Raw genomic sequence first — 16275 nt, 5'->3', positions numbered from 1 at the left:
CCCAAACATGATTTGTTCCTCATTCACAAATAACTTTTCTTGCATGAGTGGTGCTTGGTATCTGTTTGTTTATGGGAAAATAAATACCATGATTCAATAGTATTTAAAATGCCTCTAATGGGATAATAAGAGTATCAAAACACCCTTGTTTAAATTTATCTAAGCATATTCAGCTATATGTATTCCATGAGTTTAAGGTTTCCTTTACTTTCCTTTACTGTGGTATAGCAAAGTAAATAGCCCACAACAGCTTCAATAACACCGGTGCTAGGACATTTGAATGGTGAGGGAACAGTGCAGTGTAATTAGTGTGCTGTCACAAGTGTGCTTTGAGCCAGACGAAGCTAGCTGGGTTGCAGCCCAGAGACTGATCCTATCATTAGAGCCGAGCCTGCCTTCCTTCCTTTGAGCTGAAAACACAGATACTCTCAAAAGTGAGCGCACACACTGAGTGCAAACATACATTATCACGTGCTTGTTTGTTTTATCATATTAAGTCTAGATTATATTTTGTGAGGTGAAATAGTGACCAAAGGTGCGGAGCATAATGAAATGCATCAGTGTTATTTACAACTTTGCTATCGCTTGAAACATTTTAAAAATATATTTCCAGCCAATCGCATTCGATCAAATCAACCCATATGCTGTACCTAAGAACTACTGATTTGAAATCTAAGCTTAGAGTAAACAAACTTACCACGTGGTATTTGTAGTCTTTATGCATCCTTGTTTAAATCATTTTTAACTGGATGGACTTTGTTGTTTTTGTTGTCCCCTTTGGACCCAGCGTTGTCCTTGTTGTCCCCTTTGGACCCAGCTTTGTCCTTGTTGTCCCCTTTGGACCCAGCTTTTTCCTTGTTGTCCCCTTTGGACCCAGCTTTGTCCTTATTGTCCCCTTTGGACCCAGCTTTGTCCTTATTGTCCCCTTTGGACCCAGCTTTGTCCTTATTGTCCCCAGCTTTGTCCTTATTGTCCCCTTTGGACAAACCTTGTCCTTATTGTCCCCTTTGGACCCAGCTTTGTCCTTATTGTCCCCTTTGGACCCAGCTTTGTCCTTATTGTTCACTTTGGACCCAGCTTTGTCCTTGTTGTCCCCTTTGGACCCAGCTTTGTCCTTATTGTCCCCTTTGGACCCAGCTTTGTCCTTATTGTTCACTTTGGACCCAGCTTTGTCCTTGTTGTCCCCTTTGGACCCAGCTTTGTCCTTATTGTCCCCTTTGGACAAAGCTTGTCCTTATTGTCCCCTTTGGACCCAGCTTTGTCCTTATTGTCCACTTTGGATCCAGCTTTGTCCTTATTGTCCCCTTTGGACCCAGCTTTGTGAGACTCAGTGGACCTGAGCTCAGAGTCTGTAAGTGAATCTGAAATGACAAGACTGTCACTAAGAAACACTAGAACAGATTCAGGTCACCCTAAAAACCACTACATGCAAGCAACCATGGAAATGATGTTATCAACATTAGAATGGTGTCAAAATGAACAACCATCGCCTGGTAGTAGCACCCTCTGCAACTTAATAGCAACTCAGTGGTAGCCTAGGTGTTCGGAAGCAATAGTAAATAGTTACTTTATTGCTATGCTTGGTGATAGGGTATTTTTATGGTATTTTTAAAGGATCCCTTGTGACTGTACCCGAAAGGCCTTTGAGTCTCTCCTTGGCTATGCTGTTTATCTGGGTTTAAGCTCAAGGAAGCGCTTCAGGACTCTCTGGTAGCACAGGGAGTAGAGCCGGCAGGGGGTCAGCGTTGTCACGTTGGCTTGCCCTTCGACGTCACCAGGCACAGCTCTGAAAGGTTAGAGGTCAGGCCAGGGGCTCCCGAGTGGCGCAGTGTTCTAAGGCACTACATCTCAGTGCTCGAGGTGTCACTACAGACACCCTGGTTTGATTCCAGGCTGTATCACAACTGGCTGTGATTGGGAGTCCCTTAGGGAAGCGTACAATTGGCCCAGCGTCGTCCGGGTTTGGCTGATGTAGGCCGTCATTGTAAATAAGAATATGTTCTTAATTGACTTGCCTAGTTAAATCAAAAAATAAGAATCATAATTAAAGGATCAAAGGACAGGGAAGAAAATAACAGCTATTTTTAAATCAGTATAAGGAAAATGAGAAGCCTCTGAGTGGAAAGCCCTACTTAAAAAAAATAATAATACAAACCGTTGCAAAACTCATTACAGGAGATAGCATTTGAGTGATGGTGGTAACTTTTTAAAAGAAGTATTATGTGACAACCTTCATGTATTCCCAAGTTGAATTATTTTTTAATATTGACTTTTCTTATTAAGCAGCGTAATTGGAAAGCCAGTGCAGTAGCAATCATTTCAGCCTTCGCTGATCAATGAATATAAAAATGGTTAATGAATGCTACAGTTTTTAATTGCTGTGTACCAGGATTCATAATTGTGGCACCATCCTCCTTGAAATGACATGATGACAAATACAAGTGTCATGTCAGCTCTTTCCCTTCTCATCAAATTCCTCCATCAAAGAACATCCATTTTGCAGAAGCCCTGAACACTAAAGCAAATTAAGCCTGCATTCATTTTCTACCTTCATTAATGCATCTGTTGCCAAGGTTACAATCATTTACAGAAACTGAAACAAACAAATTGATAGAACGAATCCATTTGCTGTGTAGAGAAGAAGTGGTTGGACTGAAAACACAGGTCAGCTACATATTCAAACCTAAATTATCCCAGTGGCTCTATAAATGTCTATCATAAGAGAAACCTTTTTAGTAATTATAATTTGATGTAATGATAACGTTCACAGCATGTTCATGTAAATGATTTTTGTAAGTGTGACTAAACATACTAAATGTATGTTAATAACCTTACTACTAATACTATCCACTGTTATCTAGCGTGTGATTTAATATTCCTTCTCTATCGATAGTAACAAAAGGAGAAACACAAGGAGAAGCTGTACAATGTGGTTATGTTCCTAGCCTCACCTCCTGTGATGTAGTGCTATGGGAAACCTCTAGACACAATGACCCAGTTTGGCTGAGCGGTCATGGGCTGGTAATCAGCCTGCTGGCTATGTAAATACTAACATCACCTCACAGCCCATCACAGAATTTTATTCACGTAATGGAACTTTGGCGTATGAAATGTCACTTTTGAAGTGTATAAACAGTGTGTGGTTTTTCTTTGATCGCATGAAAATGAAAAGAAATACCCAGAGAAACGCAGCGAGGCTGGGGCTGGGAGGGAGAAGTGATGAGCTTTCAGACTGGCCTCTTTTGCATGCAAATCATATCAGAATTTCTCATTAGCATAAATGCATGAGCAACTCTAAATGCTTTTAATTTTCAATCTCACCAAGCAGAGTAGTAATTTGTCACTGTCAGGGTGAGAATCTAAAAGGGGAAAACCAAAGGGAGCCAAGGACTCCACACTAAATTGGAATCATAGAACATTTCTGATTTGCTAATTGACTGATGTGCAGTTCAATCGAGCTGCCTTGAAGATGTAAATAATTCTGTGTATATTTAAATATAGGAAGTGTGTGGTGGATATGCTGAAGCACAGTACAACACTGTTTCCTCCAGGACACGCTTTTCACTGATGTTTTCACATTCAAAAATGTCCCTAACTCCCCTTATTAAATGGGTACACATTTTGTATTTTAGAAATCAAATGTTATTTCTTGCATGCTTCGTAAAACAACAGGTGTAGACTAACAGTGAAATGAGTACTTACTTACTGTTAGTACATAATCACACACAATCAACTGGAAATGTATCTTCTTTCACAATTATTTTCCCATGAAAGCATGTTGAAGCCACAGCGTGCTGTACATGAGCAGCACAACTATATCATCTACACACCATTTTATCTTCTTTCATCTCATCAAGATCAGTCTAGTCTAAAGTACTAATCTAGGATACTAATGATCCATGTGCTTTACAAAACCAAACCGTTTTATAATCTTACTTCTTTTGGATTAGCAACCATTATTTTAGACTCTTGGTCCACATGCAGTGCCTTCAGAAAGTATTCATACCCCTTGACTTATTCAAAAAAAAAACATGTTTTTAGAAATGTCAGCAACTTTATTGAAAATGAAATACAGAAATATCTAATTTACATAAGTATTCACACTCCAGAATCAATTCTTTGTGGAAGAACCTTTGGCAGCGATTACAGCTGTGAGTCTTTCTGGGTAAGTCTCTAAGAGATTTCCACACCTGGATTGTCCAACAATTGCCCATTATTCTTTTCAAAGTGTATCAAGGTCTGTCAAATTGGTTGTTGATCATTGCTAGACAACCATTTACAGGTCTTGCCATAGATTTTCAAATATAATTAAGTCAAAAATGTAACTTGGCCACTCAGGAACATTCACTGTCTTCTTGGTAAGCAACAACTCCTGTGTAGATTTGGCCTTGTGTTTTGGGTTATTGTCCTGCTGAAAGGTGATTTCATCTGCCAGTGTCTGGTGGAAAGCAGACTAAACCAGGTTTTCCTCTAGGATTTTGCGTGTGCTTAGCTCCATTCCGTTTCTTTTTAATCCTGAAAAACTCCCCAGACCTTAACGATTACAAGCATACCCATAACATGATGCAGCCACCACTAAGCTTGAAAATATGGAGAGTAGTACTCAGTAATGTGTTGTATTGGATTTTCCCCAAACATAACACTTTGTATTCAGGACCCATCTACCAATAGGTGTCCTTCTTTGCGAGGCATTGGAAAATCTCCCTGATCTTTGTGGTTGAATCTGTGTTTGAAATTGTACACTGAAATTGTATGTGTGGGGTGCAGAGATGAGGTAGTCATTCAAAAATCATGTTAAACACTATTATTGCACTGAGAGTAAGTCCATACAACATATTATGTGACTTGTTAAGCAACTGTTTACTCCTGAACGTATTTAGGCTTGCCATAACAAAGGGGTTGAATACTTATTGACTCAAGACATTTCAGCTTTTCATTTTAAATGAATTTGTAAAAATTGCGAAAACATAATTCCACATTGACATTACGGGGTATTGTGTGCAAGCCAGTGACAAAAACTCTAATATGAATTCATTTTAAATTCAGGCTGTAACAAAACAAAATGTTGAGAAAAAAAATCCCAGGTTGTGAATACTCTTTGAAGGCACTACATAAACCCCGACATTGATTAACCCTTGACAGTGGTACGGTGATGCTGTGTTGAAACAGTGGTTATATCCTCCAAAGAAGGCTCAATCAGACAATCTTTTTGTGAATTTGGAGGTCTCTACCTCCACGGCTCCACTGTTGATGAAGTACATGCAGTCTCCCATGAGCCCCCCAGCGAATGATCAGGTCCCCCATTTGTTACATCTCAAACTGCAGCACCTCCAGCTGCTCAGAGAGGAAGAAGGGGTCTGCGTCTTTAAACACGGCCATGTTGGTGGTGAGGTTGGTACAGTTCTAGCTGATCACCTCCTGCTGAGACATAAAACACATAGGATGCGAAATTAACGAGGGAATTAACAAAATCCAGTATGAAAACCAGATACTGAGCAAGACAAAAAATACAAAATGAGTCAGCGTAGAACTCAAGCAGTTTGTTGTCTTCGTGTTTAGTTAACAGTATTGTAAAATAGCATATTATTATTTGGATGTCATTATTCCAGTTCGTACCCGTCTGAGTCGTGCTGAGAGCTCCAAGAGGATGGCGTTCTCATCAAACCACTTGCCCTGGTATCTGTCCAGGTAGCCGATGATCCTGCTGTGCAGAGAGCCGTACAGACGGTAGTGTCTCATGTAGTCCTTCAAATTGTTATATTGCGACACACACACACCATTCAGGCCAAATAGAAGCAGTTAAGATACAGTGCGTGTTTCTTGGCATTTGGATAAAATAAGCTATAGTCAGTGCTAGTGCATTTGAGTAGAGTAGACACCTGGAGGAGAGTATTTAAGTCTTGAGGAGCTCAAATGAATCTTGTTGTCATGAGCTTGTGGACAGAGTGCATGGGTGAAGTTGTGAGACACAATAATAAGCATAATTTTATCATCATGCTTATACTGCCCTCCAGTGTTAAAGAGGTGAATGTGTAACTGTACCTTCCATCCCAGGATTGTGAGTTTGATTCCCATGGGGGACCAGTGCGGGGGAGTACAAACATGTATGCAGTCACTACTGTAAGTTGCACAGGGTAAGACCGTCTGGCTAATGTACAGTACTAGTCAAAAGTTTGGACACACCTACTTATTCAAGGGTTTTTCTTATTTTTTTAAATATTTTCTACATTGTAGAAATATAATGAAGACATCAAAATGATAAAATAACACACATGGAATCATGTAGTAACCCAAAAAAGTGTTAAACAAATCAAAATATATTTTATATTTGAGATTCTTCAAAGTAGCCACTCATTGCCTTGATGACAGATTTGCACACTCTTGGCATTCTCTCAACCAGCTTCATGAGGAATGCTTTTCCAACAGTCTTGAAAGAGTTCCCACATATGCTGAGCACTTGTTGCCTGCTTTTTCTTCACTCTGTGGTCCAACTCATCCCAAACCATCTCAATTGGGTTGAGGTCGGGTGATTGTGGAGGCCAGGTCATCTGATGCAGCACTCCATCACTCTCCTTCTTGGTCAAATAGCCCTTACATAGCCTGGAGGTGTGTTGAGTCATTGTTCTTTTGAAAAACAAATGATAGTCCCATTAAGCACAAACCAGATGGGATGGCGTATCGCTGCAGAGTGCTGCGGTAGCCATGCTGGTTAAGTGTGCCTTGAATTCTAAATAAATTGCTGACAGTGTCACCAGCAAAGCACCCCCACACCTCCTCCTCCATGCTTCACGGTTGGAACCACACATGTGGAGATCATCCGTTCACCTACTCTGCGTCTCACAAAGACAGCGTTTGGAACCAAAAATCTCACATTTTTACTCATCAGACCAAAGGACAAATTTCCACCAGTCTAATGTCCATTGCTCGTGTTTCTTGGCCCAAGCAAGTCTGTTATTCTTATTGGTGTCCTTTAGAAGTGGTTTCTTTGCTGCAATTCGACCATGAAGGCCTGATTCATGCAGTTTCCTCTGAACAGTTGATGATGAGATGTGTCTGTTACTTGAACTCTGTGAAGCATTTATTTGGGGTGCAATTTGAGGTGCACTTAACTCTAATGAACTTATCCTCTGCAGCAGAGGTAACTCTGGGTCTTCCTTTTCTGTGGCGGTCCTCATGAGAGCCAGTTTCATCATTGCACTTGATGGTTTTTGTGACTGCACTTGAAGAAACTTTCAAAGTTCTTGAAATGTTTCGGATTGACTGACCTTCATGTCTTAAAAGTAATGATGGACTGTCGCTTCTCATTGCTTATTTTAGCTGTTCTTGCCATAATATGGACTTGGTATTTTACCAAGTAGGGCTATCTTCTGTATACCACCCTACCTTGTCAACACAACTGATTGGCTCAAACACATTAAGAAGGAAAGAAATTCCACAAATGAACTTTTAAGAAGGCACACCTGACAGCTTTGCACCTATTCCAGGTGACTACCTCATGAAGCTGGTTGAGAGAATGCCAAGAGTGTGCAAAACTGTCATCAAGGCAAAGGGTGTTTACTTTGAAGAATCTCAAATATAAAATATATTTTGATTTGTTTAACTCTTTTTTGGTTACTACATGATTCCATGTGTGTTATTTCATAGTTTTGATGTCTTCACTATTATTCTACAATGTAGAAAATAATAAAAATAAAGAAAAACCCTTGAATGAGTAGGTGTGTCCAAACTTTTGACTGGTACTGTATAATCTCATGAGATACTGTGTCATCTATTCACATTAAGATTTTTTCGTATTAAGATTCCCAATTACAGGATGAGATATCCATGTGAGTGTATTTCAGAAGTGCAAAAGGACAGATTCTCCATCTGTATTCTGGGTGAAAGTGTTCTGCTGGGATAGCAGTTCTCTCCCAGAGAAAGATGGCATCTATGGAGAACAGGCAGTGTACATCATAGCATAATAAGGCCTCTTGAAAATGCATACAGCTGGCATCCACACAAACCTACTGAAGGAGGCTTTTCACGGGTCTTTTTCATGTCTACTCCCGCTCCTCCCCTCCAGCATTAGACATCACAGGTTTCCAAACCTCTGGTCCTGGCAACTATCATTACATGCACCTGGCATCAATCATTTTGCGCACCTGCGATTCATCATAAGGCACACCTGGACTCCATTACCTCACTCATTACCTCCCCTTTATATGGCACTCCCTTAGGTTCTTTCCCCAAGCAGTATTGTTTCTGTGTTTCATGTCAAGACGCTACTCCATGTACTTTGTTATATTAAACTTACCACCTGCTTCTCGACTCCCAGCGTCTATGTTACAGAATACTGCTTAATAAAATGGAAGCAGCAGGAAATCAGAACATCTCCCAGATGGTCGACAAGCAGGGATACCTACTTCGTTAACACCACGACCAGCTGGCGCAACTGAGGATGGCTATGGAAGAGGTTCTTCACAGTGTTTAATGTCTCGAACATACCCGAGAGGCGTTACCTTCAACTAGCAGAGGATACTCCACCAGTCGACCCAGCGAGCCAGCACACCAGCCCATTCAGCAACCCGCCCAGGTCAGCAATGCCCGTTTGTTCCTCCCAGATAAATATGATGGCACTCCATCTAAATGTCGTGGCTACGGTGCTCCCTCTACTTTGCACATCAGATGGGAGCCCCCACCACCGAGAGGTCCAAAGTTGTTATGGTTATTTCTCTGCTGACTGGGCGGATGTGGAATGGGCAATGGCCGTCTGGGAGATAGGAGAGGAGGAGCTGGATTCGTATGAGAGGTTCATGGCTCTGTTTGGAGGTGTCTTCGATCATCCACCTGAGGGCAGAGAGGGGAGTGAGCGCCTACTCCAACTAAGGCAGGAGGACCAGACGCTCACATTCTAGAAAGTAGCAGCATCCAGCGGATGGAATGATCCGGCGCTTCGTACGCTATTCAGAAGAGGACTGCGCGAGGCGATCCAGACTCTCCTTCGACGCCCTCATCGCGATGGCCATCCGTCTGGATAACCTACTTCCGGAGCTTTAGCACGCTCATCGCTTCTCTCCCTCCCTCAGTGAACACTTTGGATCAGAGCCTGAACCCATGGAGGTAGGGGTCACATGTCGTTCTGCCGCGGGGACACGCAGACGGAGTTAGCTGGGGCTCTGTCTCTATTGTGGTCAAGGTGGGCACAAGCTCCAGCATTGTCCGGTACGCCCCAACTCGGGATCCACAAGAGCCGAGGGACGGTCACGTTATCTTCCACCTCCTGGGGCAGGTGTGAGAATCCCTTCATCACTTTCTGCCAAACCCTTTTTGGTGTCGATTACACTAGTTGACAGTCCCTCATGTACTGTTTCTACAGCGTTAGTGGATTCTGGTGCCACGGGTAACTTTATTGACCACACCCTTGCACCCTCTCTTAACATAACTCATACCTGCTCTCCTCTCCTTTCCCGGTTCAAGCCCTCGATAATCGGCCATTAGGTTCTGGGACCATCACACACATCATCAAATCCCTCACCCTCACCGTGGGGTCCATCCATCAGGGGAACATTCCCTTCTTCATCGCCAGTGCATCAGCTCACAAGATCATCCTCGGCCTCCCTTAGCTTCAACACCATAACCCCACCATCTCATGGTCGAGGATGAAAATCACGGACTGGGCACCTGAATGCCAGAGGACCTGCTTTCCCCTCCCCTGTGGTTCCACGTCGGTTGAGAGTCCCAGGGGTATACCAGGACCGGCAGGAGGTATTTTTCAAAACCCGTGCCACCTGTCTCCTTCCTCATTGCCCCTGGGACTGTGCCATCGACCTACTTGCCCTTCAGTCCAACATTCCGGAGGTATACTAGGACCTGCGGGAGGTATTTTCCAAAAACCGTGCCACCTGTCTCCTTCCTCATCGCCCCTGGGACTGTACCATCAACCTGCTTGCAAGCTCTGCACCCTGGTGGAATCGCATCTACCCTCTGTCGGTGGCTGAAACCAAGGCCATGGAGGAGTACATAATGAGGCGCTCCAATAAGGTTTCATCCGCACATCCACATCTCCTGCGTCTGCAGGCTTCTTCTTTGTGGCCAAGAAGGATGGAGGGTTACGCTCGTGTATTGATTACAGAGGACTCAATGAGATCCCCACCAAGTACCGCTACCCTCTCACATTGGTGCTGGCAGCCATCGAGTAGCTCCGAAGGAGCCCGGTTCTTTAAATGGACAAATTGGACCTGTGGAGTGCATACAATCTCATCCGCATCCACGAGGGGGATGAATGGAAGACAGCTTTTAGCACGATGTCTGGTCATTACGAGTACTTGGTAATGTCATTTTGCTTAGCCAATGCTCCGTCAGTGTTCCAGGCATTGGTCAACGAGGTGCTCCGGGACATGCTCGGATGCCAGGTGGTCGTATATATCAATGACATCCTGGTCTCATCGGCTACCTTGGGGTATCACATCGCTCACGTCCGAGTAGTCCTGGAACACCTCCTGGCTTACCAACTGTTTGTCAAGGCTGCGAAGTGCCAGTTTCATCAGGAGGCTCTCTCCTTCCTAGGCTACCAAATCAGCCCGCAAGGAGTGAAGATGGACGTCAAGAAGGTAAATGTGGTCAGGTCATGGCCAGTCCCAACCACCATAAAGGGTTTACAATGGTTTTTGGGGTTTGCCAACTTCTACTGCCATTTCATCAGGAACTTTAGCTCCATTGCCGCTCCTCTCTCCTCAAGGGTGTTCACTGTAGGTTGGTGTGGAGTCCAGCAGCTGACGAGGCCTTCCACCTACTGAAGGGATGTTTCACCTCCGCCCCATTGCTCAAACACACAGATCCCACAATTCCCTGTGTGGTGGAGGTGGATGCTTCAGAGGTGGGCGGGGTAGCTGTCCTGTCTCAACGACAAGGTAATCCACAAAAATTGTATCCGTGTGCATATTACTCTAAGAAACTATCCCTTGCAGAGAGGAATTATGATGTTGGCGATCGAGAGCTCCTTGCAGTGAAGTTGGCATTAGAGGAGTGGAAACACTGGCTGGAGGGTGCCATGGACCCATTCGTCATCCTCACCGACCATCAGAACCTGGAGTACATACGGACAGCGAGGAGGCTGAATCCGCGCCAAGCCTGAATCCGCACCAAGCAAGGTGGACCTTTTTCTTTACGAGATTTGACTTCACGCTGACCTATCGCCCAGGTTCAAAGAACACCAAAGCCGATGCCCTGTCCCGTCTCTATGATTCGGGAGAAGGTCCTGTCCAGAATGCACCCATAATCCCTTCCTCTCGAGTCGTAGCCTCTGTGGTCTGGGACGTAAATGTGGACATTCGCCAGGCTCTGGGGAGGGAGCCCGCACCCACTACCTGTCCTCTTGAGCGCATCTACATTCCCACGGGGATAAGGGATCAGCTGCTGACCTGGGCGCACACAGCTGTTGCTGCTGGACATCCAAGTATTTCTCGTACTACTCAATCTATCTCCGAGAAGTATTGGTGTCCTACCTTGGTGCAGGACGTTATTCGCTGCGTCAACTCCTGTTCCGTATCTGCTCAAACCAAATCCCCCCGGCACGCTCCAGCTGGGAAACTCCTTCCCCTTCCCATGCCTCAGAGTCCCTGGTCTCATCTATCCATTGACTGTGTCACTGATCTCCCCTCCTCTGACGGTTCCTCCACCATTTGGTGGTTGTGGATAGATTTTCCAAATCCTGTCATCCCTCTCTCTGCTCTCCAGGTTGCTGAGGCACTTTTCCAGCAGGTCTTCCGGCATTATGGCCTTCTGGAGGACTTCGTCTCTGACCGTGGCCCCCAATTCACATCACAGGTATGGAGAAACTCGTGGTCATGGTCAGCCTCCCTTCCGGGTATAGGCCTCAGTCTAACGGGCAGGTGAAGAGGCTGAACCAGGAGCTGGGGAGGATCCTTAGGAGTCACTGCCAGGACCGGCAGGGACAGTGAGACTCCAACGCGCCGTCCACCGTCAGAAGTAGCAGGCAGACAGCCAAGAGTGTGCAAAGCTGTCATCAAGGCAAAGGGTGGTTACTTTGAAGAATCTCAAATATAAAATATATTTTGATTTGTTTAACTATTTTTTGGGATACTACATTATTTCATAGTTGATGTCTTAAGTATTATTCTACAATGTAAAAATAAAGAAATCCTTGAATGAGTATGTGTCCAAACTTTTGGCTGCTACTGTATATACGTGCTCACCGGCCCTGGAATTGGTCACTATGGCAGTTATTCTGGCCAAAATCAAGCATGCTCCAATCAGGGTGATCATGATGACTACCCGAAATTGCCCTCGCTGGAAGCTTGTGTTTCAGACACAAGGAAGTGGATGGCTGCAAACTTTCTACTTTTAAACTCGGACAAAACAGAGATGCTTGTTCTAGGGCCCAAGAAACAAAGATCTTCTGTTGAATCTGACAATTAATCTTGATGGTTGTACAGTCGTCTCAAATAAAACTGAAGGACCTCGGCATTACTCTGGACCCTGAGCTTTCTTTTGACGAACATATCAAGACTGTTTCAAGGACAGCTTTTTCCATTTACGTAACATTGCAAAAATCAGAAATTTTCTGTCCAAAAATGATGCAGAAAAATGTATCCATGCTTTTGTTACGTCTAGGTTAGACTACTGCAATGCGCTACTTTCCGGCTACCCGGATAAAGCACTAAATAAACTTCAGTTATTGCTGAATACGGCTGCTAGAATCCTGACTAGAACCAAAAATGTTATCATATTACTCCAGTGCTAGCCTCCCTACACTGGCTTCCTGTTAAGGCAAAGGCTGATTTCAAGGTTTTACTGCTAACCTACAAAGCATTACATGGGCTTGCTCCTACCTATCTTTCCGATTTGGTCCTGCCGTACATACCTACACGTACGCTACGGTCACAAGACGCAGGCCTCCTAATTGTCCCTAGAATTTCTAAGCAAACAGCTGGAGGCAAGGCTTTCCCCTATAGAGTTCCATTTTTATTTTTATTACAGGGACTGGCTTACTGGTGCTCTTCCATGCCGTCCATAGGAGGGGTGCATCACTTGAGTGGGTTGAGTCACTGACGTGGTCTTTCTGTCTGGGTTGGCACCCCCCTTGGGTTGTGCCGTGGCGGAGATCTTTGTGGGCTATACTCGGCCTTGTCTCAGGATGGTAAGTTGGTGGTTGAAGATATCCCTCTAGTGGTGTGGGGGCTGTGCTTTGGCAAAGTGTGTGGGGTTATATCCTACCTGTTTGGCCCTGTCCGGGGGTATCATCGGATGGGGTCACAGTGTCTCCTGACCCCTCCTGTCTCAGCCTCCAGTATTTATGCTGCAGTAGTTTGTGACGGGGGGGCTAGGGTCAGTCTGTTATATCTGGAGTATTTCTCCTGTCTTATCCGGTGTCCTGTGTGAGTTTAAGTATGCTCTCTCTAATTCTCTCTTTCTCTCTTTCTTTCTCTCTCTCGGAGGACCTGAGCCCTAGGACCATGCCTCAGGACTAACTGGCATGATGACTCCTTGTTGTCCCCAGTCCACCTGGCCTTGCTGCTGCTCCAGTTTCAACATTTCTGCCTGCGGCTATGGAACCCTGACCTGTTCACTGTGATTACTATTATTTGACCATGCTGGTCATTTATGAACATTTGAACATCTTGGCCATGTTCTGTTATAATCTCCACCCGGCACAGCCAGAAGAGGACTGGCCATCCCTCATAGCCTGGTTCCTCTCTAGGTTTCTTCCTAGGTTTTGGCCTTTCTAGGGAGTTTTTCCTAGCCACCGTGCTTCTACACCTGCATTGCTTGCTGTTTGGGGTTTTAGGCTGGGTTTCTATACAGCACTTTGATATATCAGCAGATATAAGAAGGGCTATATAAATCAATTTGATTTGAAATACATTTGATTTGATACCCACAGTTATGGTAATCCTGAAATCAAAGAAGGAGATGAAAGGAATGTATTAATGTGAGTTGTACATTTACACTGTATAACACAATTTAACAATGCCTAAGAAATATGTAGGCCTACAAATGAATGGTCTCTGGGAATTCTGATGGACCCATAATTCAGAGTCATAAGGACCGAAATATAGACTTGGTATAGTCCCACAATAACAGCTGCAAAGCTAATATTTCTGTAAACACTGAGTTAATTGGCGTTCACAGCTGGTCTGATTGGCTGAACGCAATATGCAACATCAGGGACTAGCATTAGCCACTGTAGCATGGTGGTGGAAATGTTTTATTGCCTTCTCACCATTAAATCGAGTTAAGTTAAATAAAGGTTAAATAAAAAAATATTTAAAAAATCGAGTTAAGGAGGAAATCGACGCCTTTGCAGCCTGAATGGAGAATGTTTTATATACGAACTGGTCCACGGGGGATACGAGTGTATCGCCGGCTGCATAGATTCCCTTTGGACAGTAAGATGAAAGACTCAATATTGCCATCTGCCGGTAATTTGGCTAGCAAGGTACCTGTAGTTGAAATTGGCTGTTTATGCATTAAATTTGCGTTGTATAATGTATATTCATCAGTTACACAGCAGTATTTCCGTTTTTATTCTCCACCATTTTACCTTTTTAATGCTTCAACATGTTACTACAGTACTACTGGTGTATAAAATCAGATCAAAGAAGAGGTGAAGATGCCTAGGGTTTCTCCCACAAACTAACATGTATTCAGAGGGAGTAGAGGGCAGCACATAATGCTTTGGCAAAAAAAAGTTGCAGAACTTTAGCGTTAATGCTGACATCCAGTTTTATGTGGTGATAATACAACCGTTTAACTGTCACTTTACTTCTTTGTTCTGCAAAGGTGAGGGCCTGCATGGCAGACACTTGAGTTAAACTAGATATGAGTATACTGGAAATAGAGGACCCTCAGTCGGTGCATGAAGACAATAAGCCATGAAGGATTTTGATAATTTTAGGCCTGCTTCCAAACCACATAATTAATATTGTTGCGACCTTAACCCAACACTAGGTGGTTAAGGTGTTGGCTTGACAGTTACTGGACCCAGGTTTGAGTCCCGGTCGGGCCTATCCCCAGAATTCGCTCCATTGGTGTCAGAATTGGAATGGTGGAAAGGTGTGTAGCAGTCAGACACAGGATTGCTATATCATATGATGTGGTTTAGCTGATATGTTAAATATCTATCCAGGCTTTGTACGATCCAGAATTTGCTGCAATGTAGTCAGGCAGGAACACAACCTTTGTCAGCAGCTAGCCTAGTCTGCTGCTCCATACTGACAGGAGCATGTGAATGAGAGGGTAGGCTATGTTGGTTCCACATGGAACCCAATAGTGTTCTACCTGGAACCGAAAGGGTTCTACCTGGAACCAAAAAGGGTTCTTCAAAGGTTTCTCCTATGGGGACAGCCGAAGAACCCTTTTAGGCTCTAGATAGCACCTTTTTTCACCATGGCCGGCCCTCAACTTTTGGGGGCACTAAGCGAGATTTGGTTGGGGCGTTCTCATGGGCAAAACCTTTTAGTGGCCCCCCTCTTGACGTCAGAGAGAAAAAATTGCAGTTTTAAAGTTCATTTCCTGCAATTCTACAGTAAAACCGGCGTAAAGAAAATGTTGTCGTTTCAAAGCACATTTTCTGCTATTCTACACATACTGCCATGGGGTGGAGAGAAAATCTTGCAGTTTTCAAACACATTTTATGCAATTCTATTCATTTTGCCATGGGGCGGAGAGAACATTAGCAGTTTTGCTAAGGTGTGGAAATATATATTTGTAGTTTTAAAGCTAATTTTCTGCAATTCTACACGTTTTGCCATCATTTATGCCATGTTCCTATGATATCTGGTAGCCCTCTGGAGGCCACCATATCTGGGCACGTGCCCTGCATGACTGGTTGGTAATTCGGCCAGGATTACTATAAGGTTTAGATAGCTGGCTAGACCTAGCAATCTAAAAATGTTTCGCTGACATGAGTTAATTGAGTGACTGTCAGTGATTAACATAACACGAGGACCGTGTGTATTCTACTATTCTACCTCTCAACAGTAACTTGAGACCCAGACTGAGTTTCTAAAAATATATATATACTGTATATTTTTTTTAAATGACGAAGGGCCGATGGGCCCTAAGCGGCCGCTCATGTCTCTGCCTAGCACAATTCACAGGGAGTGACCCCACAGAAAGAGAGGGGCATCAGCAGAAAAAGCAGACCAGCAGGGACTGTCAGATGATACTGTATTGTATTCACAGGTTTTACTAGACTGTGATCATTTATTTAATAAGCCCTCCAATGCTATAGTACCAGTTTCATTGGCTAAGCAGCACAATCTCTGTGTAAGC

Source organism: Salvelinus namaycush, chromosome 15, assembly GCF_016432855.1.
Source record: "Salvelinus namaycush isolate Seneca chromosome 15, SaNama_1.0, whole genome shotgun sequence".
NCBI classification, from domain to species: domain Eukaryota; kingdom Metazoa; phylum Chordata; class Actinopteri; order Salmoniformes; family Salmonidae; genus Salvelinus; species Salvelinus namaycush.
The sequence above is the reverse complement of the archived record's forward strand: the minus strand, read 5'-3'. Positions refer to the sequence as shown.